At 42.9% G+C, this 25,662-nt stretch overlaps 1 pseudogene; it reads right to left on the bottom strand.

Moving 5' to 3' along the window:
• Positions 1-19,667: 19,667 nt before the first annotated feature.
• On the bottom strand, positions 19,668-25,093 carry LOC124678404 (annotated as a pseudogene).
• Between the last annotated feature and the right edge of the window lie 569 nt (positions 25,094-25,662).

Raw genomic sequence — 25,662 nt, 5'->3', positions numbered from 1 at the left:
AGCTTTGGACATATATCCTCAATCTCATATGAGAATAATAATTGTTGCCACATGCTTATGCATTAAAGAGGAGTCCATTATCTCGTTGTCCATGTTGTCCCGTTATGGATGTCTAAGTTGAGAATAATCAAAAGCGAGAAATCCAAAATGCGAGCTTTCTCCTTAGACCTTTGTACAGGAGGCATGGAGGTACCCCATTGTGACACTTGGTTAAAACATGTGCATTGCAAAGATCCGGTAGTCCAAGCTAATTAGGACAAGGTGCGGGCACTATTAGTATACTATGCATGAGGCTTTCAACTTGTAAGATATAATTTTCATAACTCATATGCTTTATTACTACCGTTGACAAAATTGTTTCATGTTTTCAAAATAAAAGCTCTAGCACAAATATAGCAATCGATGCTTTGCTCTTTGAAGGACCATTCTTTTACTTTTATGTTGAGTCAGTTCACCTATCTCTCTCCACCTCAAGAAGCAAACACTTGTGTGAACCGTGCATTGATTCCTACATACTTGCATATTGTACTTGTTATATTACTCTATGTTGACTATTATCCATGAGATATACATGTTACAAGTTGAAAGCAACCGCTGAAACTTAATCTTCCTTTGTGTTGTTTCAATGCCTTTACTTTGATTTATTTCTTTATGAGTTAACTCTTATGCAAGACTTATTAATACTTGTCTTAAAGTACTATTCATGAAAAGTCTTTGCTTTATGATTCACTTGTTTACTCGTGTCATTACCATTGTTTTGATCGCTGCATTCACTACATATGTTTACAAATAGTATGATCAAGGTTATGATGGCATATCACTTCGTGAAATTATCTTTGTTATCGTTTTACCTCGCTCGGGACGAGCGTAACTAAGCTTGGGGATGCTTGATACGTCTCCGACGTATCGATAGTTTCTTATGTTCTATGCCATATTATTGATGATACCTACATGTTTTATGCACACTTTATGTCATATTCGTGCATTTTCTGGAACTAACCTATTAACAAGACGCCGAAGTGCCAGTTCCTGTTTTCTGCTGTTTTTGGTTTCAGAAATCCTAGTAACGAAATATTCTCGGAATTGGACGAAACGAAGACCCAGGGTCCTATTTTCCACGAACCTTCCAGAAGACCGAAAAGGATACGAAGTGGGGCCACGAGGGGCTGCCACCATAGGGCGGCATGGCCCAGCCCTTGGCCGCGCCGACCTGTGGTGTGGGGCCCCCGTGTGGCCCCCCACGTCGCCCTTCCGCCTACTTAAAGCCTTCGTCGCGAAACCCCTGATGCGAAAAACCACGATACGGAAAACCTTACTGAGACGCCGCCGCCGCCGATCCCATCTCGGGGGATTCTGGGAGATCTCCTCCGGCACCCTGCCGGAGAGGGGATTCATCTCCCGGAGGACTCTACACCGCCATGGTCGCCTCCGGAGTGATGAGTGAGTAGTTCACCCCTGGACTATGGGTCCATAGCAGTAGCTAGATGGTTGTCTTCTCCTCATTGTGTGTAACATCCCAAGTTTTAACAATAATAAAGATCAAGAGAGAGTTTCAACTACTCAAAATTTGCAATTAACAAAAACTTTTTCTATGCATATAGTGCCACATATAGACTTATGCATTTGAGTGAAATTCTTTTGTGCAATTGCCATGATGAGTGTTAGTATGATTGAACCTTGCCTTGTGAACCCTAAGCAAGATCACTAAACCCTAATTTGAAGGGAATTGGAGAAAATGGGAAAAACCCATTTCTCACTCACATACACTTTATGCAATATAGCAAATCCTCAACCAAGGCCAAGATTGTTTGCTCCCTTGCTTCTAAAACACTTCAACATGATAAACTAACACTTTTGCATCCTTGGATCAAGAATCAAATACCAAGAAATCAAAAATCCTACATACATATGATAATGGTCACTTGGACCAAAAATATTTTCTTCCCCACTTTACCCCCCTGTATTTCTCAAATCCTAAACTAAACTCTGTCAACCAAAGCCATGTCATCCAAGACCATGTCAAGGTGAGTACTTTTCATGTTGACCACCATGGCTAGAGTTGACTAGGTTGACCAGAATTAAATTGCTAAAATGGAATCTGAGAAGAAAAACAAGATAACCCCAAATTTGAAACTCTGCAATTCTTTTCCAAATTGAGTGCCAACACCACCAATACCTCACTCTAATTATATAAGAAAGATTCACCAAAAAGAATTTCGAAATTTGAATAATTTTCTCTTGCGGCCATTTCAACAAACACTTGGCAGGCAACATTTACAAATTGAGCTACACTCTTTTACCCTCTGGTTTCTTCCCTAAACCACTTTAAAATTGTGATCATTAGCTAGTTCTAGGACCCCTGCATCCTCCCAGTACCTCCTTGATCGATTAAAGTGAGAGGAGGGAGAAGAAAAACCCTAAACCAAAGCTATGCCGTGTACCCCGGCCACCTTTGGGCATCCCTATCTCAGGCCTCCATCTCAATTCTTCCCCTTGTCTTCAAGCATCTCGCGGAGCACAAGGATCACGCCAGTACCATTTGATCGATCGCCAATGCACGGATTTGCCCAGAACGCCCATGCCCAGAACCTTGCCAGCACGCGCCCGTGCACGCGGTGAGCGCGCACTGGCCGCGCCAGGACGTCGTGCACTCGAGCGCGATCGTCCTCCCCCTGCATCCCTACCCCTGGAACGAGAACCGCCTCTACGCCCTCTACACGCTAGACATACTCAAACACGCGCAGGAGCCTTGTCACCGTCGTCCTCGTCGCCGACGTACCGCGGGTACCGCAGCACTCGAAACGAAAACCTGAGCGATTCCTTCACCCATTCGCTGCGCCAGCTAGCCGTTGAGCATCGCCAGGACACCGCCTATCTCTAGCCGTCCTTCACTTGCCCCTTGGAGCGCCAGAAGCGCCGCGCCATGGCCGCACCTCCACAGCACACTCGGCCTCCTCCCTCCCTCTATAAATAGCGACGATCGGCGCCTCCTCTCTTCACACAATCCACTCCCCTCACCTCACTGAGACTCCTCCACCCGTCAATTTCACCAGACCTCGCCGGAGCTGATCGAATCGCGAGCTCAAGACCGCCGGAGACCGCGGAAGCTCGCGCCGATTGACGCCTCCCCGAGCTCCGCCGCTGCCCCAAGCTCTTCCTCATCTACTACAACTTCTCCACGCCTACTGCCAGACCCCTGCAACGGCCTGGTACCCTCTCCCACCCCCTAGGCTCGCCGCCAGTAAGCCGTTGCTCGTCGGAGACGACGATGCTCCAGCACCGTCGATCTTCTTTCTAATCCTACGGTCGAGAAGGAAAATAACGTTTCGCTGTTTAAAGAGGCGCCGACAGGTGGCCCCCATCTCGTCAGCATGGCCCAAGCGCACCAGATGCGTGTTGGGCTGCGAAGTAGATTTTTAACCCGTTTCGGCCCATTAGTTGTTCCCGCCTGGCCCAAAAATTCAAAATAGGAATAATCCATTTAGTTCAAATTCAATACTGATGCTAACTTCAAATTTGAATATCTTGAGATCCACTACACCAAATTTAACCAATTTTATATAGTTAGAAAGCTCATGAAATTATCTAGCTCATGCCACTGGCCTCACCTTCAATTTCGAAATAGATTTAATCTGATAAAAAAGACAAGACAGGGACTTTTGAACATTCAAACTTTATTTAAAATTCAACCATAATAGATTTTGAATTGTTTCCAACTCTAATAAATCACAAATGGTGTCCTCTAATTGATTATGCCATAATATAGATATGTTGTTTGTATGATCATGAACTAGATCAAATAAAATGGCTATGTAGTCATTTCTAAAGCATTTTAAAGTGTAATTCAAACTCAACCCTAATATGAGAGTTACCTCTCATTTAAATCTTGATCTTAAGTACTAATAACCAGGGGGAATGACTTAGGCTAATGAACCCTTGAGAATTACTACTTAGAGATTTTAATTCATTAAAGGTTAAGTATTAAAACTTTGTGAAGTGTAGCACTTCACTTAAATTATACTCACATATAATAGATATGAAATGTTGACTTTGGGTCAACCTATATTTCATACCTTATTATTATATGCAGAGATTAAATTTTAATAAGAGGTAATGAGAAGAAATGAATTGCTCTAAGGATCTACATACTAAATTTTGGAAATAGGAATAATGAGAGGAAATTATTTTCCCCTAAATAAGAATTCATCAAATAACTCACCATGCCATGTTTGATTGATAATAGGACTAGAGTGTGAACTCTTTTGAGTGTTTCTAGTTTAGTATGTGAGTTGGTTTAGTATTTATACCTCGTATTCGTATATAGACGCTAGTAACGAGGAGTATCAAGAGGAGGAAGCCTACTCCCAGGAAGAAGAAGAGCACTTCGATAACTACTCAGCTCAAGGCAAGCTAACCCTTGCTAAACACAAGTGCTTAGCTCTACAAGAGCAAAGGCACCATCACACTTTACTTTTATGTATTACCTATCCCATGTTTTTTATTTACATTTACTTTTGCTTATTTATTTCAAAGTACTTTTTGATTTATGATTCACTTGGTCTAGAGTAGAACAATACTTGGAATAGTTTAGCACCACTCAAGCTAGATAGCACCCCTCATATAGTTGCTAGTGCTAATCAATTAAAATTGACTACTCTAGATGGGAACATGGTGAAGTGAAATAACTTTGAAAGAAGGTGAAGGTGGATTTGAACAAGAGAAGATGGTGATTTTTGATAAAATTGATGATTGAGTCTGAATGCGATACCCTTCCAATTATACAAGTACCCCCACAATACCTGATTATGGGTAGGGCTTAACTAGAAACTTGTGTATTTTAGTATGGGTTCCCTCTGAACAAACATCATAGGGGTTACGCTGCGGCTGCCTCCGTTAAGTATGGATTGATGTTGAAATGAGGTGAATGTACGGCCCAAGCCCTGTGCAGTTCCCGGGTTGACTGCGGTTTCCACCGGGAGGCCAAGCTCATGGCGAGAGGTGCTCATACTAGCATATATAAGTGAAAGGTTTCGATTGATGATCCGCGTACTATGTTACGATGATTCGGGGTTATCCTCGACGGATGTAATCAAAAGTTGTGGCACAAGAGTACAACCTCTGCGAGTGTTAAACCTATTCGAATAGCCGTGTCCACGGTTACGGACGATTGGAAAGGCCATACTATCTCCGTTATCATTAAACTGTTTTAATTCTAGAAAGGAATGGTGGATTGAAAGGTGACATTATGGTGAACCATAATGAGTTGTGGGAATGACACTAATGTTCTCACTTGAGTTAGTCTAGCACATGATTTAGGCTTTTACCAAAGATTTATGAAACTAAAACTTGGCTTTATGCAAATAAACCTAGAGCTTAGCACCCCCTTACACTTAATGATTAATTATCTTAGAGTTAGTTTGCGAGTACTTTAAGAGTACTCATGGCTTGCCCTGGCTATTCAAATGCCAGACTTTGAAGAGGAGCAACAGTATCAGGATGACGGACAACAGGACGTCTACGATAACTAGGATCGCCTTCTAACGTCAAGCGTTGCCTGTGGAATAGATAGTCCACTACTACTATGCTTCCGCTACTTATTTGTGATGTTGAACAATCTATTTGTGTAATTTTGGATCATGTGATCCCTTGTTGTAAGACTCTATGTGTCGTAATAAATGGTGACTCTGAACTACTTACTATTATGTCTCGCAAAAACAATCTTCCTGGGATTGCGATGTATGATGTAATAGGGCATCCGGACTTAAAAATTCGGGTGTTGACAAGTTGGTAACAGAGCCATTGTTTGACCTTAGAAGCCCCTAGTTAGAACGGACGTTGACAAACTTAGTTTCAAATAGCTTAATTTGAATAGTTATGAAAAATACAATCATACCCTTACCTTTGAGTCTTTTTGTTAAATGGTCAATTCATGTTCTTATTTATAAATCACCTAAAATTTTGAACACTTGCACTCTTCTAACTTGCTTATCAATCCCTCTACAGATGGAGCCCATCATTCCGACGGAGCCCTTCGTTCAGACCCAGGTGTACAACCTGGCGAACGGAGGGGACCTGATCTTCGAACGGGATCTGTTTGCCCTCACCGAGTTCCTTGGGCGCTCTCCTCCCGTGTTCTACGGGGGACAGATCGATGGGCCGGCTAATGGTCCACTCCAGTGGCTCATCATGGCCAACCTCCCCGGGAAGCCGGAGTCGCCAATGTTCCGCCAGATTCAGTTCTCTCTCCGAGAGAACAACTGGGTGGATGGACTCGCCCGCGCTATGCAGGAGGCCCTCGCTCGTCTGTGCGGGCAAAACTCGGTGGCCATCGAGGGGGAACGCTTTGCGCACTTCGCAAGGCACTCCTCCCTTGGACTGCCCCTCAGCCTTCCGTTCCACCCCGTGCTCAGGCACCATGTGGACCACATGGACTTCATGCTCTTCGAGACTCGTGCTGAGCTGGACAACTCCCGCTCCGCCGCCATCCACACCCAGGGCCAGCTGAACCAGTACGCGGAGACCATCAAGGTCATCGCAAAGGAGCGAAGGACTCTTCGCCAGCTGGTCGCGAAGAGGGACTCTACTATCCACCGCCTGAAGGCCAAGCTCTCCATCCTGAAGGAGACCATCGCCACTCAAGCGGAACAGCTCCAGCTGCTGGAAGGAGAGGGTGAAGGGGAAGACATCCAAGGGGATGGCTACTCCTATGTCAGCAATGACAACGACTACGAGGAGGAAGATGAGGGAGACCTTGACTTCCACCAGAACCTGCCTGCCGGGATGGACACCACCTTCCCGCTCCGCATCGATGGATAGCTTCCATCCCCCCCTTATGAGCACTTGCGTAGTATGATATGTATCGGTCCTTTGTATCCGCCCCATGTATCGTAGTTGTTGAAAGGGTTCTTAAAACCCTCCTGAACTTTGGCTTGTAATAGTTGCTACCTCCATGACTATGTTTGTATGTGTAATATTATTAGTATTTTATGAATCAAGTTTAAGTTGTGTGTATTTATCCCAAAATGAACCCTAGAAATTTCCCTCTCATCTCATGATCCCTATCACTGTTCAGATGGCACCCCCAACCCGCAACGAAAACGCCATGATGCAACTGCTGCAACAGATGATGGCAGAAAGAGAAGCTGAGAGAGTTGACCGTCAAGCCAACCTAGCTGCACTTCAAAAGATTGCTCAGGGCAATCAAGGCCACGGAAACCATGACCACCCAGGGTCGAAGCTGAAAAACTTCCAAAACACCAACCCACCGGTGTTCAGCAAGACAGAGGAACCCCTCGATGCTGATGATTGGCTCCAAACTATGGAGAACAATCTCGAGGTTGCCGGAGTGGAGGACAACGAGAAGGTGTTGTTCGCCACCCACTATCTGGCTGGACCTGCACGTGCCTGGTGGACAAGTACCCGCGCCTTACATGCGGGGCAAATGATGACTTGGGAGGATTTCAAACTCAAGTTTAGCAAGTATCATGTGCCCCCGGGTTTGATTAAGAAGATGAGGGATGAGTTCGAGGAACCGAAGCAAGGCGAGAATGACCGTGGTAGTAATACCGCGACAAGTTCCTCGCTTTGTCAAGGTACGCCCCGGATGAGACGGACACCGTCGAGAAAAGGAAGGAGAGGTTTCTGAATGGACTCCATGATGAGATGCAGACTGTGCTGATCAACATTCCCTTTGCTGATCTAGAAGCCCTTGTTGACTCCGCCATTCAGATGGAGGGGAAGATACACCAAGCCAATGAGAACCGCAAGCGCCGTATGATGAACCAGAGTGGGCCCAGCAACAACCACAAGTACCGCCCCAGCTCAAGTGGAGGGTTCGCCCCAAGAAACAACAAGCCCCCGATGCAGAATCCACGTCCGAGTTATCAGAACCGGAGTGGAGGGAACCCCAGGCCAGGAGGCCACCACAACTACAACAACAACAACAACAACAACAACAACAACAACCACAGCAACTTCAACCGCGCTCCACCTCGCGCCTCTAACAACAACTCCAACACCGCTCCAAGGACTGGGAGCAATGCTGTTCCTATCACCCCCAAGGACAAATCCACCTACAACTGCTACGAGTGCGGAGTGGCTGGGCACTTCTCTTATGAGTGCCCCAAGAAGCTCGCCAAGACCGCCGCCAACACCTCAGGCCCTGCACAGCAGCAGCGTCGTGTCACCACCAACAAGAAGTTCGCCCCCAACAACCCGAACAACCGCAACGGCCGCCTCTACCACATGAATGCAGAAGAAGCTCGGGAGGCCCCGGACGTTGTGCTTGGGTATGTTCTCTCGTTAACTCAATACCCGCAAGAGTGCTTGTTTGATTCTGGAGCATCGCATTCATTCATTACCGAAGATTTTGCATGCACTAGTAAGATTCAACCCATCGGTTTGAAGCATGTCATGATAGTTCAAATACCTGGATCAACCACTAAAGCTAGAAAAATTTGCAAAGATGTGCCAATCAGAATACATGAAATAGAATTCTATGCAAATTTGATTGTTCTGGGAGCCAAAGGTTTGGAAGTAGTCCTTGGAATGGACTGGATGGCGAAACATCATGGACCGATTGATTGTGCCAAGAAGGCCATCACCATGACTAGTAGCACCGGAATAATAGTCGAACACGTATCTGAAAGGATGCCCAGAAAATTCACTTGTAACCAAACCCTAGCCAAACCCACCTTGGATCAGATCAGGGTCGTTTGTCGATATCCTGATGTGTTTCCGGATGATCTACCCGGTATGCCCCCAGATCGGGATATCGAGTTTATCATCGAGTTAATCCCCGGAACTGGACCCATAGCCCAGAGAGCTTACAGCATGAACCCGGCAGAGTTAGTGGAACTGAAGAAGCAACTGGATGATATGCTATTCAAACGTCTGATTCAACCAAGTGCGTCACCTTGGATATCGCCAGTTTTGTTTGTGGATAAAAAGGACGGTGCCACTCGTTTGGTTACGGACTATCGTAAACTTAACGATGTCACCATCAAGAACAAGTATCCGTTGCCAAAGATAGAAGATCTGTTTGACCAGCTGACAGGAGCTCAAGTATTCTCGAAGATTGATCTGCGGACAGGATACCATCAGCTGAAAATTCGTGCCACCGATATCCCCAAAACTGCCTTTACCACCAGATATGGATTGTATGAGTACAATGTCATGTCATTTGGATTGACCAATGCCCCCGCTTACTTCATGAATCTCATGAATAAGATCTTCATGAACTTCCTGGACAAGTTTGTCGTTGTCTTCATCGACGACATCCTCATATACTCCAAGTCCGAAGAAGAGCATGAGCAACATTTGGAAGTGGTACTTGATACCCTTCGGGAGCATAAGTTGTATGCCAAGTTCAGCAAATGTGAATTCTGGTTGAAAGAAGTAGGATTCTTGGGTCATATCTTGTCAGCCGGAGGAATTGCCGTTGACCCCGCAAAAATCAAGACTGTTGAAGAATGGAAGGCCCCAACCACTCAGACCGAGGTCCGTGCATTTCTCGGATTGGCGGGATATTACCGCCGATTCGTTGAAGGATTCTCAAGCATAGCAAGACCGATGACTCAATTGTTGAAGAAGGACCGGAAGTTTGAATGGACCGACAAATGTGAAGAGAGCTTTCAACAGCTCAAGCTAAGATTGACCACAGCCCCAATACTGGTTATGCCGGACATTACCAAGCCCTTTGATGTGTACTGTGACGCCTCCAAGATTGGTCTTGGATGTGTACTGATGCAAGAAGGCAAAGTAATATCTTACCTATCAAGACAGCTGAAGCAGCATGAACAGAACTATCCAACCCATGACTTAGAGCTAGCAGCGGTGGTGTTAGCACTGAAGGTATGGCGTCATTACCTCATGGGTAATCGATGCGAGGTTTACTCGGATCACAAGAGCCTGAAGTATATCTTCACGCAGAAGGAGCTGAATATGAGACAGCGCAGATGGATAGAGTTAATCAAGGATTACGACATGGAAATCCACTATCACCCCGGCAAGGCCAATGTGGTAGCGGATGCCTTGAGTAGACTGCCGTGTCAGTTAAACTACATGTTAGCAATTGAGCAACCCAGCCTGTTTGAAGAGTTTGAACAATTTAGGCTTGAACTGGTTAGCGAAGGATATCTCGCCAGCATTGAACTCCAACCCACCCTGATTAGTCAGATCAAGGAAGCTCAGAAAGGAAATGCTAGCATTGAGGGAATCAAGAACCAAATAGCCGCCGGGAAGGCACCGGGATTCACCGTAGATGAAGAAGGAGTGTTATGGTATAACAAGCGCCTTTGCGTGCCGTCAGACTCAGAATTGAAGCAAGTTATTCTGAAAGAAGCTCACGACACCCTATACTCCATTCATCCCGGAGGAACCAAGATGTACCAGGATTTGAAGGAACAATTCTGGTGGCATGGAATGAAGAGAGAAATTGGAAGCTACATCGCCAAGTGTGACATCTGTCAGAGAGTCAAAGCAGAACACCAACGCCCCGCAGGACTGTTGCAACCCCTACAGATTCCAGAGTGGAAGTGGGATTCCGTAGGAATGGACTTCATCACCGGACTGCCCAAGTCTAGTAAAGGAAATGATTCCATCTGGGTAGTGGTCGACAGACTAACCAAAGTCGCCCACTTCATCCCCGTCAAGACCACCTATCAAGGACCAAGAATCGCAGAGCTATATATCTCAAGGATAGTCAGCCTGCACGGAACCCCGAAGTCGATAGTATCCGACAGAGGATCCCAATTCACCTCCAGATTCTGGCAGAAAGTACATGAAGGACTCGGAACTCGTCTGAATTTCAGCACCGCCTATCACCCACAGACAGATGGACAGACCGAACAAGTCAACCAGATACTAGAAGATATGTTGAGAGCATGTGTGCTAGAGTATGGATCTAAGTGGGAAGACTGCTTGCCATACGCGGAATTCTCGTACAACAACAGCTACCAAGCCAGCTTGCAGATGGCCCCCTTTGAAGCCTTGTACGGAAGGAAGTGCCGTACCCCTCTGAATTGGTCGGAAGTAGGAGAGAGTCAAATCTTTGGACCAGATATTCTCCGAGAAGCCGAAGAGAAGGTTCACAAGATCCGCGAGTACCTCAAGACAGCCCAATCAAGACAGAAGAGCTACGCCGACAAGAGACGCCGAGAGATGACCTTCGAGATCGGAGATTTCGTGTACCTCAAAGTGTCCCCTCTCAAAGGAATGCAGAGATTCCAACTTAGAGGAAAGCTCGCACCCCGATATGTCGGACCTTTCAAAGTCCTGAGTCGCCGAGGAGAAGTATCCTATCAGCTGGAGTTACCGGAAGAAATGTCAGCAGTGCACAATGTGTTTCACATCTCGCTACTCCGGAAGTGTTTAGAGGTACCTGAGAAGACCGAGGTTTTCAAGAACATTGACCATCGAGCTGTGGATATCAACTCAGATCTGACATACCGCGAAGTACCTATTCGCATCCTGGAAGAAGCCTTCAGAACCACCCGTACCCGAAGTATCAAGTTTCTGAAGATCCAATGGAGTAATCACACCGAAGAAGAAGCCACTTGGGAGAGAGAAGACTTTATGAGGACTGAGTACCCAGATCTCTTTAGTACCTAGTTTTCTCGGATCTCGGGACGAGATCTTTTGTAAGGGGGAAGGGTTTGTAACATCCCAAGTTTCATCAATAATAAATAAGAAAGAGAAATTCCCCAAACCCAAAATTTGCAATTAACAAAAACTTTTTATATGCATGTAATATAGTTTCTTGCATGTGAGTGATTTCTTTTGTGCAATTGCCATGATGAGTGTTAATATGTTTGAACATTGCCTTGTGAACCCTAAGCAAGATCACTAAACCCTAATTTGAAGGGAATTAGAGAAAATGGGAAAAACCCTTTTCTCACTCACATACACTTTATGTAAAAATGCAAATCCTTCACCAAGGCCAATTTTGCTTGCTCCCTTGCTTCTAAAACACTTCAATATGATAAACTAACCTTTTTGCATCCTTGGATCAAGAATCAAATACCAAGAAATCAAAAATCCTACATACATATGATAATGGTCACTTGGACCAAAAATATTTTCTTCCCCACTTTACCCCCCTGTATTTCTCAAATCCTAAACTAAACTTTGTCAACCAAAGCCATGTCATCCAAGACCATGTCAAAGTGAGTACTTTTCATGTTGACCACCATGGCTAGAGTCGACTAGGTTGACCAGTATTAAAATGCCAAAATGGGATCTGAGAAGAAAAACATGATCACCTCAAATTTGAAATTTTGCAAATCAAATCCAAATTGAGTGCCACCACCACCAATACCTCACATTAATTATATCTTTGAGATGTACCAAAAAGAATTTCGAAATTTAAATAAATTTCTCTTGCGGCCATTTCAACAAACACATGGCGAGCATCTATTCCAAATGGTGTTACACACTATTATCCAACGGGTTCTTCACTAAACCACTTTAAAATTGTGATCATTAGCTAGTTCTAGGACCCCTGCATCCTCCCAGTACCTCCTTGATCGATTAAAGTGAGAGGAGGGAGAAGAAAAACCCTAAAACAAAGCTATGCCGTGTACCCCGGCCACCTTTGGGCATCCCTATCTCAGGCCTCCATCTCAATTCTTCCCCTTGTCTTCAAGCATCTCTGGAGCACAAGGATCACGCCAGTACCATTTGATCGATCGCCAATGCACGGATTTGCCCAGAACGCCCATGCCCAGAAACTTGCCAGCACGCGCCCGTGCACGCGGTGAGCGCGCACTGGCCGCGCCAGGACGCCGTGCACTCGAGCGCGATCGTCCTCCCCCTGCATCCCTACCCCTGGAACGAGAACCGCCTCTACGCCCTCTACACGCTAGACATGCTCGAGCACGCGCAGAGGCCTTGTCACCGTCGTCCTCGCCGGCAAGGTACCGCGGGTACCGCAGCACTCGAAACGAAACCCTGGACGATTCCTTCACCCATTCGCTGCGCCAGCTAGCCGTTGAGCATCGCCAGGACACCGCCTATCTCTAGCCGTCCTTCACTTGCCCCTTAGAGCGCCAGAAGCGCCGCGCCATGGCTGCTCCTCCACAGCACACTCGGCCTCCTCCCTCCCTCTATAAATAGCGACGATCGGCGCCTCCTCTCTTCACACAATCCACTCCCCTCACCTCACTGAGACTCCTCCACCCGTCAATTTCACCAGACCTCGCCGGAGCTGCTCGAATCGCGAGCTCAAGACCGCCGGAGACCGCGGAAGCTCTGCTTCGATTGACGCCTCCCCGAGCTCCGCCGCTGCCCCAAGCTCTTCCTCATCTACTACAACCTCTCCACGCCTACTGCCAGACCCCTGCAACGGCCTGGTACCCTCTCCCACCCCCTAGGCTCGCCGCCAGTAAGCCGTTGCTCGTCGGAGACGACGATGCTCCAGCACCGTCGATCTTCTTTCTAATCCTACGGTCGAGAAGGAAAATAACGTTTCGCTGTTTAAAGAGGCGCCGACAGGTGGCCCCCATCTCGTCAGCACGGCCCAAGCGCACCAGATGCGTGTTGGGCTGCGAAGTAGATTTTTAACCCGTTTCGGCCCATTAGTTTTTCCCGCCTGGCCCAAAAATTCAAAATAGGAATAATCCATTTAGTTCAAATTCAATACTGATGCTAACTTCAAATTTGAATATCTTGAGATCCACTACACCAAATTTAACCAATTTTATATAGTTAGAAAGCTCATGAAATTATCTAGCTCATGCCACTGGCCTCACCTTCAATTTCGAAATAGATTTAATCTGATAAAAAGACAAGACAGGGACTTTTGAACATTCAAACTTTATTTAAAATTCAACCATAATAGATTTTGAATTGTTTCCAACTCTAATAAATCACAAATGGTGTCCTCTAATTGATTATGCCATAATATAGATATGTTGTTTGTATGATCATGAACTAGATCAAATAAAATGGCTATGTAGTCATTTCTAAAGCATTTTAAAGTGTAATTCAAACTCAACCCTAATATGAGAGTTACCTCTCATTTAAATCTTGATCTTAAGTACTAATAACCAGGGGGAATGACTTAGGCTAATGAACCCTTGAGAATTACTACTTAGAGATTTTAATTCATTAAAGGTTAAGTATTAAAACTTTGTGAAGTGTAGCACTTCACTTAAATTATACTCACATATAATAGATATGAAATGTTGACTTTGGGTCAACCTATATTTCATACCTTATTATTATATGCAGAGATTAAATTTTAATAAGAGGTAATGAGAAGAAATGAATTGCTCTAAGGATCTACATACTAAATTTTGGAAATAGGAATAATGAGAGGAAATTATTTTCCCCTAAATAAGAATTCATCAAATAACTCACCATGCCATGTTTGATTGATAATAGGACTAGAGTGTGAACTCTTTTGAGTGTTTCTAGTTTAGTATGTGAGTTGGTTTAGTATTTATACCTCGTATTCGTATATAGACGCTAGTAACGAGGAGTATCAAGAGGAGGAAGCCTACTCCCAGGAAGAAGAAGAGCACTTCGATAACTACTCAGCTCAAGGCAAGCTAACCCTTGCTAAACACAAGTGCTTAGCTCTACAAGAGCAAAGGCACCATCACACTTTACTTTTATGTATTACCTATCCCATGTTTTTTTTATTTACATTTACTTTTGCTTATTCATTTCAAAGTACTTTTTGATTTATGATTCACTTGGTCTAGAGTAGAACAATACTTGGAATAGTTTAGCACCACTCAAGCTAGATAGCACCCCTCATATAGTTGCTAGTGCTAATCAATTAAAATTGACTACTCTAGATGGGAACATGGTGAAGTGAAATAACTTTGAAAGAAGGTGAAGGTGGATTTGAACAAGAGAAGATGGTGATTTTTGATAAAATTGATGATTGAGTCTGAATGCGATACCCTTCCAATTATACAAGTACCCCCACAATACCCGATTATGGGTAGGGCTTAACTAGAAACTTGTGTATTTTAGTATGGGTTCCCTCTGAACAAACATCATAGGGGTTACGCTGCGGCTGCCTCCGTTAAGTATGGATTGATGTTGAAATGAGGTGAATGTACGGCCCAAGCCCTGTGCAGTTCCCGGGTTGACTGCGGTTTCCACCGGGAGGCCAAGCTCATGGGGAGAGGTGCTCATACTAGCATATATAAGTGAAAGGTTTCGATTGATGATCCGCGTACTATGTTACGATGATTCGGGGTTATCCTCGACGGATGTAATCAAAAGTTGTGGCACAAGAGTACAACCTCTGCAGAGTGTTAAACCTATTTGAATAGCCGTGTCCACGGTTACGGACGATTGGAAAGGCCATACTATCTCCGTTATCATTAAACTGTTTTAATTCTAGAAAGGAATGGTGGATTGAAAGGTGACATTATGGTGAACCATAATGAGTTGTGGGAATGACACTAATGTTCCCACTTGAGTTAGTCTAGCACAGGATTTAGGCTTTTACCAAAGATTTATGAAACTAAAACTTGGCTTTATGCAAATAAACCTAGAGCTTAGCACCCCCTTACACTTAATGATTAATTATCTTAGAGTTAGTTTGCGAGTACTTTAAGAGTACTCATGGCTTGCCCTGGCTATTCAAATGCCAGACTTTGAAGAGGAGCAACAGTATCAGGATGACGGACAACATGACGTCTACGATAACTAGGATCGCCTTCTAACGTCAAGCGTTGCCTGTGGAATAGATAGTCCACTACTACTATGCTTCCGCTACTTATTTGTGATGTTGAACAATCTATTTGTGTAATTTTGGATCATGTGATCCTTGTTGTAAGACTCTATGTGTCGTAATAAATGGTGACTCTGAACTACTTACTATTATGTCTCGCAAAAACAATCTTCCTGGGATTGCGATGTATGATGTAATAGGGCATCCGGACTTAAAAATTCGGGTGTTGACAAACCCTTTGCTCCATTGTTTATCAAAAGAAAATGCGAACATTTACCAAAAAACCAATTTCATTTAGAATTTTTTGAAGACTTTTTGACCTCATAATTTATGAAACCATCTGCCCGTTATTTATCAACGGTAAATGTGAAAATTAACCTACCCGAGAAGCTAATTTTATTTTCAATATTTTGGCAAGTTTTCTAGCTCACAATTTTACCAACCACCGCATCTAGTTATTTTTAATGGTAAATATGAAAATTTATCGAGGCAAAATGCTAATTCCATTTAGAATATTTTGGAAACTTTTTTAGCTCATAACTTGTCAAACCATCTATGTGTTATTTGTCAACGATAAATGGGAAAAATTACCTAACCGAGAAGCTAATTTATTTTCAATATTTTGGCAAATTTTCTAGCTTATAATTTATCAACCCTCTACTCCATTATTTATCAATGGTAAATACAAAATTTGACCGATCCAAAAACCCGATTTCATTTACAATATTTTGGGGACTAGCTTTTTAGCTCATAATTTATCAAACCATCTGCCCATTATTTATTAACGGGAAATATGAAAAATTGCCTACGCGAGAAGGTAATTTTATTTTCAATATTTTGAAAATTTTCTAGCTCACAGTTTATTAACCCTATACCCTGTTATTTATCAATGGTAATGTGCAAAGTTACCGATCCGTAAAGCCAATTTTATTATAATATTTTGGGGACTGCTTTAGCTCATAATTTATCAAACCATCCGCCCATTATTTATCAACAACAAATGGGAAACATTACCTACCTGAGAAGCTAATTTTATTTTCAATATTTTGACAAGTTTTATAGCTTACAATTTATCAACCCTCTACCCCATTATTTTATCAATGGTAAATGCAAAATATGACCGATCCAAAAACCCAATTTCATTTATAATATTTTGGAGACTAGCTTTTTTAGCTCATATTTTACCAAACAATCTGCCCTTTATTTATCAACGGTAATGAGAATAATTGATTATATGAGAAGCTAATTTTATTTCCAATATTTTGCAAGTTTGTTGGCTCACAATTTATCAACCCTATGCCCCGTTATTTATCAACGGTAAATGTGAAAAGTTACTAATCCAAAAAGCCAATTTTATTCATAATATTTTGGGAACTGCTTTAGTTTATAATTTATCAAAGGGAATTACTTGTGTACTTGCACGCATGGTAGAGAGAAAGATTCCTTTCTCTCTCCTATTTTTATCCAAATCTCAAAGCACAACAGATGGTGACGGAAGCATCCACACCCATGCGTGTAAGTACAAAATCTACTCTGTTTATCAAACATCTGCCCGTTATTTATCAACGATAAATATGAAAAATACCTACCCGATAAGCTAATTTTATTTTTAATACTTTGACAAGTTTTCTAGCTCACAATTTATCAACCCTCTGCCCCGTTATTTATCATTGGTAAATCGCAAAAATTTATCAATCCAAAAACCTAATTTCATTTACAATATTTTTGAGACTAGGTTTTTTAGCTCATAATTTATCAAACCATATGCCAGTTATTTATTAACGATGAAAAAGAAAAGTTACCGATCGATAAATTTTGTTTCATTTAGAAATTTTTAGCGACTTCTTTTAGCTCATAAGTTATCAACCCTTGTGCATTATTTATCAAGAGTAAAAAATAGAGAGTTACCTACTCCTAATTATCAACCCTACGACTGTTATTTCCCCCAAGAACATGAGAAACTTTGATAAAATAATACTTAATTTGATTAGCAAGTGATAGTTCTTTTGAGTTCCTTCCACGCGTTATTCCCATGAATAACCACGAGCCCGATAAATGGAACTATAAAAATTGGTCCAGTAAAACATGAATTTATGTACCAAATAACAAATGAAAGGGAATTGTTAGAATGAAATGACAATGGCACGAAAAGGGAATTGTAATAAAAAAACTCAAGAAACTTTATTTGTTTATTAAATGCTCAAGTAACTTTTATTAAAAGATTGCATCATGCTATGTTATTAATACCTAAAAAAAGAAAAGGGAATTGAAAAAAAACCTAACTACCTCAATCCCACCACGCACGTACACATAAAAAGGAGGCCACGAGCCCACAACAAAAAAATCCCCGTAGTCCCTCCCCACGACGACATCTCTCGCCTGGGCGCCGCCTCCTTCCCTGCCCTGACCAGCGCCGGAATCCGCCGCTCGCTCCCAATTCCCGCCAGCGTCGGGCGCCGCGCTCCCTCTCCACTCTCTTCCCGGCCAGAACAGGCGTCGAGTTCCCTCCCCAATCCCGGCTAAGGGCGGCCGCCGCGCCTCCTTCCCGTCCCGGCCGTTTCCCCCGCATAGAGGGCCGCCGTCCGCCCTCTCCAAGCGCTGCGCCGGCGGCTGGTGAGGTGAGGTGGAGGAGCTCTGAAACAAATCGCGCGCGGCGGCGCCTGCCATCGTGCTCTACAAGGGGAGGAGGCCTGCTTCTGCCTTCCAACAAAACGAAAAATGCCTTCGCGCGGAGGAAATCGATCACGCGGCGCGGTCGATCGCCAGGAAGGGATTTCGGGTAATAGGATAGTTAACGGAGGAAGTACAAATAAAGTCACTGCTCTGTTTGATTGCACCGATCTGTTCGAGCAAATGCCGCGAGATCCTCCACCGCCCCGGCATCTAACCACCGGAAGAGCTACCCGCAAATTACCATCCGGTAGCCGGAGCGTTCCAGCCTTCCAGGTCCTCTCCTGGCCCAGGAGACACGGCGCGGGGCCATGAGACCACAGTCAGGAGGCTCGCGGCGGCGGGAGATGCGGTTGCGCGGGGTGGCGTACCCCGAGGGAGTCCGAAGCTCCTTCGCGCTGCTTCGGAAGAACCTGTTCGGGGCGGTGGTGCCGGTGACCCAGTGTTCGAAAACACGAAGAACGGAGGAAGGCTGGTGTGCAACCCACTGGAACGACCTTGTTGACGCAGCGCGTAAGGTGCTCGACGAAATGGTCAGGAAGGGGTATCTGTCCAAATGAAGCAACATGGCATGTGTTGGTCCGTGGAACAGTTACACTCGTCGGCACTATCGGACTGGCAAGTGCACTTGATTGAGCGCATTGTTGAAGATTGATAAATGATAACTAGTCCTAGAGAACCTCTACGAACCTGCACGCCATCGGACCAATTTAGTTGACTGAGCGTTTCTTTGACGATTTATAAGCATATGCTTGAAGTCCCGGTGCTGCTACCATTTGAACTTGTTAGACAAGCAGCATTCTCTCTGGTAAGTATTGCTTCATCGAGTAATTTACGAGGTATGCTCTTTCATGATAATACTAATGCTATTTTGATATTAGAAATTGAAAGGTTTTCACTTATGTATGTTACAGCAAAGTTGATCACATGACTTAAATTTACGAAGGTATTTCCCTATGATTCATCAGAAGTACCATTTGAATTCGCAAACTAGTGGATCTCCTGTTGGGTGTAATATGTGCAAGATGAATTATTTAGGACACACCGTTATAAAATTTGAGTCGTTCATGTACTCCCTTGGATTCTGTCTGCCCGAGTCAGCTCAAGGACCACATAGTGAACTTTATATGTGGAAGCAGATTTTCTGAATATACGTTCACTTGAATGATGAACTCCTTCACGAGTTCGTACTTTTCAGAAAATTCATTGTACTATACAAAGTGTTAATCTACGCACATGTAGACAAGTTCATGAAAAGCAAAACCATTTACTGTACAGAAATAGAGATATTAAGTCATACAAAAAAAGACGTTCTGTCTGCTGTATGAAGAGAGACACTCTTTAACTCTTTTGTCTGTGTAGTACACATCAATACTTGTACATGTATCTTCAAATGTGTATGCCTCTAAATTAACATTATGTAATACCTCGAATATTTGATAGTTTTTAAAAATATTTGTTTTTATAAACTCACGAAGGGGTGCATATGAACATCCACACCTGTAACTTCAGATAGAGAGGTAGAGATTTTTTTTGTGTACACATACAGCGTGCACTACTGATGTGCATTTTATTTCTTTTATGTAATGTTCATACCAAAGTTCAATAGGAAATTTAAAATTGTATTTTGGTCTTTCGGCATGTGACCAAACAGAATGTGTATCTTTACTTCGCTTTGTTGGCATCTTTCTGATCCTCCATGTATACTTTGTCAATCTCAGGCTGCATACGAAGGGCATGAATTAGGATACAGAAGCGAGAGTACAATTATGGACAAAGGTAGAACGAAGACCATAGGAGTCAGCTTTACGGCATTAGGGTTCACCAGGTCAGGTTACTACGCTATGAGTTAACTCTTCATAGGTTGATAGTGATTTTGTACGGGATTTACCTAATTTTGTTGGGTTCAGTTGACCCCAATGTTAATACACTGTCTCTCAATCTGACAATTAGTACAAACAGCAAATATCACACTTCAGCAGTTCAAAAAACATTACCTGGTAATATTTTAGCATGTAGTTTCTTCTCTTCTTCACCGTTGCAGTGACCAAATCTCTTTCCATATCAAAAGGTACTGGATCCAACACTACGCCCTTGATGTACTCGAAACCCCGTAGCTGATATGTGACATACAAAGGGGTTATTATACGATGCTCACGGATGCGGTGAAAAGTAAAAGTTCAAAGAGTCAACACTCTACAGAAACTGCGGAGTTCCTTTTAATTCTAATGCAAAATGTAGTGAAAACTATGTTGACCATAATGTTAGGATAATTCTAGGGTGACATGATGAACCATGTGATATGTTCAGTGTTCAATTTGGAAGTGAATAAATGACCGTACCTTGTTCTTCTGTGCAGCAGTTGCGAGTTCAGTAAGGATATATTCTTTAAGACTTCCCAATTTGCATATTTCATCGAAAGAACCTTTGTATCGATTTGACGCTGCCCACTTCATGGTGTTTTCTTCATGTGGATTAACTACTGCAACTAAGTTAGATCTGTAGCTGTCCCCGAACACCCAGATCTACAAAAAAAATACAGTATTACAATGAATGCAGGGATATGCACTCTCTTAATATAAGCATATGATTTCACTGGACTTTTCCTTACATCTTCAATAATTTGAGGGAAGACATATACTTTCTCCAGATACTCAACTGCAACATACTCCCCTTGCGACAGCTTAAAGATGTTCTTCTTTCGGTCAATTACCTTGAGGATTCCATCTGGGGTCATCTCTCCAATGTCTCCTGAGAACAACAGTATGTCAGAACATGCTATGTGAAACTTTATAGCCATCTTCTGTTTAAATTAGAATGTGATTCTTTCACCTGTATGAAACCATCCATCAGCCATGACCTCATTTGTGAGCTCAGGATTTTTATAGTACCCAGTGAAGACAGTGTTCCCTCGGATCAGGATTTCACCACGAGCAGGAACACCAAGTGGATCATAACCCATCTCAGGTACTTCTTCCAAACGCAGTTCAGTGTAGGTGGTGGGGACACCGACAGTTCCAACCAGGGACATGTCATCAGGGTAACCGGCTGTGCTAGGTCCCAATGTTTCTGTTAAACCTGAACAAAGGCCACGAAGTCTAACCTTATACTGGTTCCTTTTAATTGACCAAGGGATTTATAACTAACCCATGAATTATTGGAATTTTTTATGGAGAAAGAACTTTATTCTCGCTTGTCATTATCTTTGGGTAATAAGAAAAATAGATGCCAACATTCTTTTGCTTGTTGTAAACATTAATGTGCAATTAAGTTAATAAATAGCTTAACACAATAAGTTGACAGGAAATATTCTTAAAATTGTCGTTTTGGTAAAATTGGGTATAGCATGGAGCGAGGTAATATGGATCCAACCTCCATAAGGAATCACTAAGTATTCATTTCTCTTTTGGCTATTGCTAGAACAGGTCAACTGATTCCAGTTCAAAACAGAACTAGAGTTCAGGCTTGAACTGAAATTATACCCACCAAGTTTGGTGGTATATTTAGAATGCTTTGGAATCCTTCACTGTGATGATAGCAGTCTGCAGGAGGAAATTTCAAAGATTGGAAGGGTATGCATTACCATAGCCTTGGACAAAGTGTGCACAGCTGGTCACTCTCAAGAACTCTTCTATTTCAGTACTTAATGGTGCACCGCCGGAGATTAGTACGCGAATACGACCACCAAGCCTTGCCTTCACCTAGAGCAAACAAATGCAAGAGACAAGGCAGATACTCAAGTCGTGACTGGTGTGTACAACTTTTCCCAATCTTTAATCTTTTTCTGAAAGTACTTTATATCTAGGGATTCTTTCTTAGTTATGAACACAGTACCTTGTGAAAAGCCAGCATGTCCGCAAAAGGTGAAGCAGTTTTGTGTGTGTATCCTGCTTTCATGCTTGCTAATTTGCTGTATTGCAAAAGCTATATGGTGAGCTGACATGATTTCTTTGCTGCAAAAAATAATTCTTGATGCTATTCAACTTACTGGTTGTACAAGGCATCAAAAATCAGTCTCCTGTGGGGTCTGAGATCTGCTAAGGCCTTTAAAATACCTAAGGTCAATCATAAAAAAATTGTCTGATTTAGCAGCTACGGAGGCTTAATTACTACCAATATTTTCATTTTACCACCTTCATGAATCTTTTCATACACTCTGGGCACCCCAACTAGCAGAGTTGGCTTTAATTCCATGATATCATCTCTCAAAGCATTCAAATCCTGACAGAATACAAGATTGTGGTCATATTAAAGAAAGAATGATCACAATTCACCAGTAAAATTAAGAAGCAGATTTTCTCACTCCATGGTAATAGCCAACTGAGGCTCCTTTGTGAAAGAAATACTCTTCGACCATGCGGTCCAGAATGTGAGCAAGTGGGAGAAAAGAAAGAAACACATCATCTGTTGACATCTGCATGCCCAACACCAGCGAATTTGCTTAAACAGGAGATCTTCAATCTGGATTAGGCTTGTTCACAACATTATATCTGATAGAAAGAAGTAACCTTATCATCAATCTTGTCCATGAAGAGGTCCATCCCTTTTACAAACATTCCATGACTCTCATGGCTCAGCATAACACCTTTGGGTTGCCCACTTGTTCCACTTGTGTACATGATGGTGCATGTATCATGTGGTTGCGGAGGACAAAGTTTGGCTGGTTTATCCTTTCCCTGAAATGCAATTCCAGAATCAATGGTTTGACCAACACATACATGACATAACAACCAATATTTTCTGTCCGAATGGTGAATGAACATTGTAAATTTCTCTCTACCCACCGCTTTTAAGAAATCATTCCATGAGTACACTTCCATCCCAATCTGCTCAGCATCTTTGATTTGTTCATCATCTGCCCGAGTGAATGCAACCAATGCTGCAAGCATGCTTTCGACAATAAAGCTATTTAAACGTTCCTAAGCAACGAAGGGACCCTAATCACTTTACAATGCTTACCTTTTAGCCTTGTCGCAGATATGCAATTTGGGGACAGTATCTGCAAATAAGAAATATTATCAAATCTAAATTCGGAGGAGATTCTAAATGTATCCAACTCAGATAGTAAATTTGGTTTTACTTCTTTTATTTTCTTGTCTTGTATGAAGACAACATCAATCTCAGCATGGTCAATAATGTAATCAATAGCTCCTGCACCTGCAATCTCATGCAACAGTTATTAATTCTAATAAATACGTGGCGTATTTTTTCCTGATCGAAATCCCAAATGTTGTTTTTCAAACGTTTGCATTAGTTGATCTGAAACATTTCTGGCGAGGGTCTATTATTTATCAGTTTCCGCTTACCTAAAGTATCGTATAGTGGGACACATATTATGCTGTAACCATTGCAAGCCTGCAAAGTTTATTGTGGGATTATCATTGTTTATCTTGGTCAAAGGAGATTATCATTCAAATGGGTTACCTGCATTGCTACCAGCCACTAAGGGCAGTTTGCTCCATAAATTCCAACCCTGGAACCCTGACATAGATCAAGCATAGGATCATCATTGTCTATAATTAATGTGAATTATTACAAGCTCTCTTCCAAATACGAATATGCCAATAACGGAAGAAGGTCTAGTATTTTATATATATAGCTGGAGTGAAAAATTTTCTTAATTTTCTGTTCTCACCGGTTGCACTCCCAGGTGCTGCAGCGCAGAGCCAATTTGAAGAACTTCTTCATATACCTCCTTGTATGATTTCCATAAATAGGGCCCTGGCTAGAAGATGAAAATGAGGAAGGTTCCCATCAAGAACAAACTAATCGGAAATAGACACATGTAGCAGAAAAATAAGCTTAATTATCCTTGGGCATACCACTCCATCTTTAAATGGACGCCATCCAAGCATCCGGTTGTTTGGATACTTGCCTGCTGCTGTTCTGCAGAGATGTAAGCAAAAAAAACAAGATTTTGTGAGTTTTGAAGATTCATTGCTACTATGATATTCTTGCATGCGGTGGGGTTTCCGTTTTGTTGTCAAAACGACAAATCTAACAACCTTTATATATTTAATTTTAAGGACTAGAAAGTTTATCTGCATGGTATGCTGAATAACATGAAGTCTCAACTATCTTATGCATTATGCTTGCTCTTTACATGTTCTTTATGGAGGAGCCAGCTGAGCTGCTGCTCATGTACTCTTTGAAGGTTAATACAACACCGTGGAGGCGGTATGTTCTTACTTCCCTGTCTAGCCTTGTGCTATTTGGATGCTTTTGAAATAAAGTTTTAAAAGATAAGTTTGAGAAAAAAAGATCTTTGGAGTGAACGTTCAACTTAAACTTGTGGAGTTTAGTGCACAGCTTTTTCACATGCCTGTCCTTATATGAAGATTCAAAATTAAGTTAGTTTTGGTAAATCAGAGTGCGGTTCTCCTCAGTACCATCTGTTGAGTAACACATGCAGATTAGTGTGTTTTCATTTCGGTTGAAGTAAAACCACATGTGTAGAGTACTGTTTTTATGTCGTTGAGGAAAAATACCACAAGATGAATTCGTCTGACATCTAGCGGGAAGAATTACCTGAACACATCCCATGAGGTTCTCATGTCAGGCTCGAGCGGCGGGAACCCATCCTTGGCCTGTATGTTGCGGAACACCGGGCCTACCGCCGGCCGGCCATCCTTCCCAGGCCTTCCATCCTCCACCTGAACGGTGAAGTCCTGCTTCCTCGTCCCCTCCATAGATCCTCCAAGAGAGAGAAGTGAGGTTGGAGAAGGCAGAGTGTCTGAGTTGAGAACAGATGCTGAAGGGAAGATGAGAGAGCTTCTTCCCATATATGCCTGCCGGGCATGCATGATCAGTTATGAGCCAAAACGCCACCTCCGTTTTAAAAACCTTTCTTTGATTCAAAAGGCATATAGGTAGCCAGAAGCTTTAGGAAAGGGTAGCTCGCGTATAAATGTGGCTGCAATATAATAGTATATGTTATCATCTTGTGCTGGATCTGCACAACGTTTTGGACCAAAGTTAATTCACATAGGGTTGATGCATGGTGTCGACTGTAGCTTGACATGATTTAGCATGCCATATTTTAGACTTACTGTTATTGTTAGGTTGGCAGTGGCAGCAGTAACGTTTTCTTTCTCTAACTTATTATGCAGAGTACCCAGTTGGAGTAATGTGTGAAGCTCTAGCACCAGTGAATGTCTGAACTTGTCTAAGGAAGAGTGGTGGAGGTGACCGACGGTCACATTTTCTGAACTTGACAGTGGCGCCCATGCTCATCGCTCCACACAAAGTTGCACTTGTCCGATCGAAGATGTTGGTTAACAAGGGTGATTTTCGTGGCCAGT

This window comes from Lolium rigidum, chromosome 7, assembly GCF_022539505.1.
Source record: "Lolium rigidum isolate FL_2022 chromosome 7, APGP_CSIRO_Lrig_0.1, whole genome shotgun sequence".
Taxonomy (NCBI): Eukaryota; Viridiplantae; Streptophyta; class Magnoliopsida; order Poales; family Poaceae; genus Lolium; species Lolium rigidum.
The sequence above is the reverse complement of the archived record's forward strand: the minus strand, read 5'-3'. Positions and strand labels throughout refer to the sequence as shown.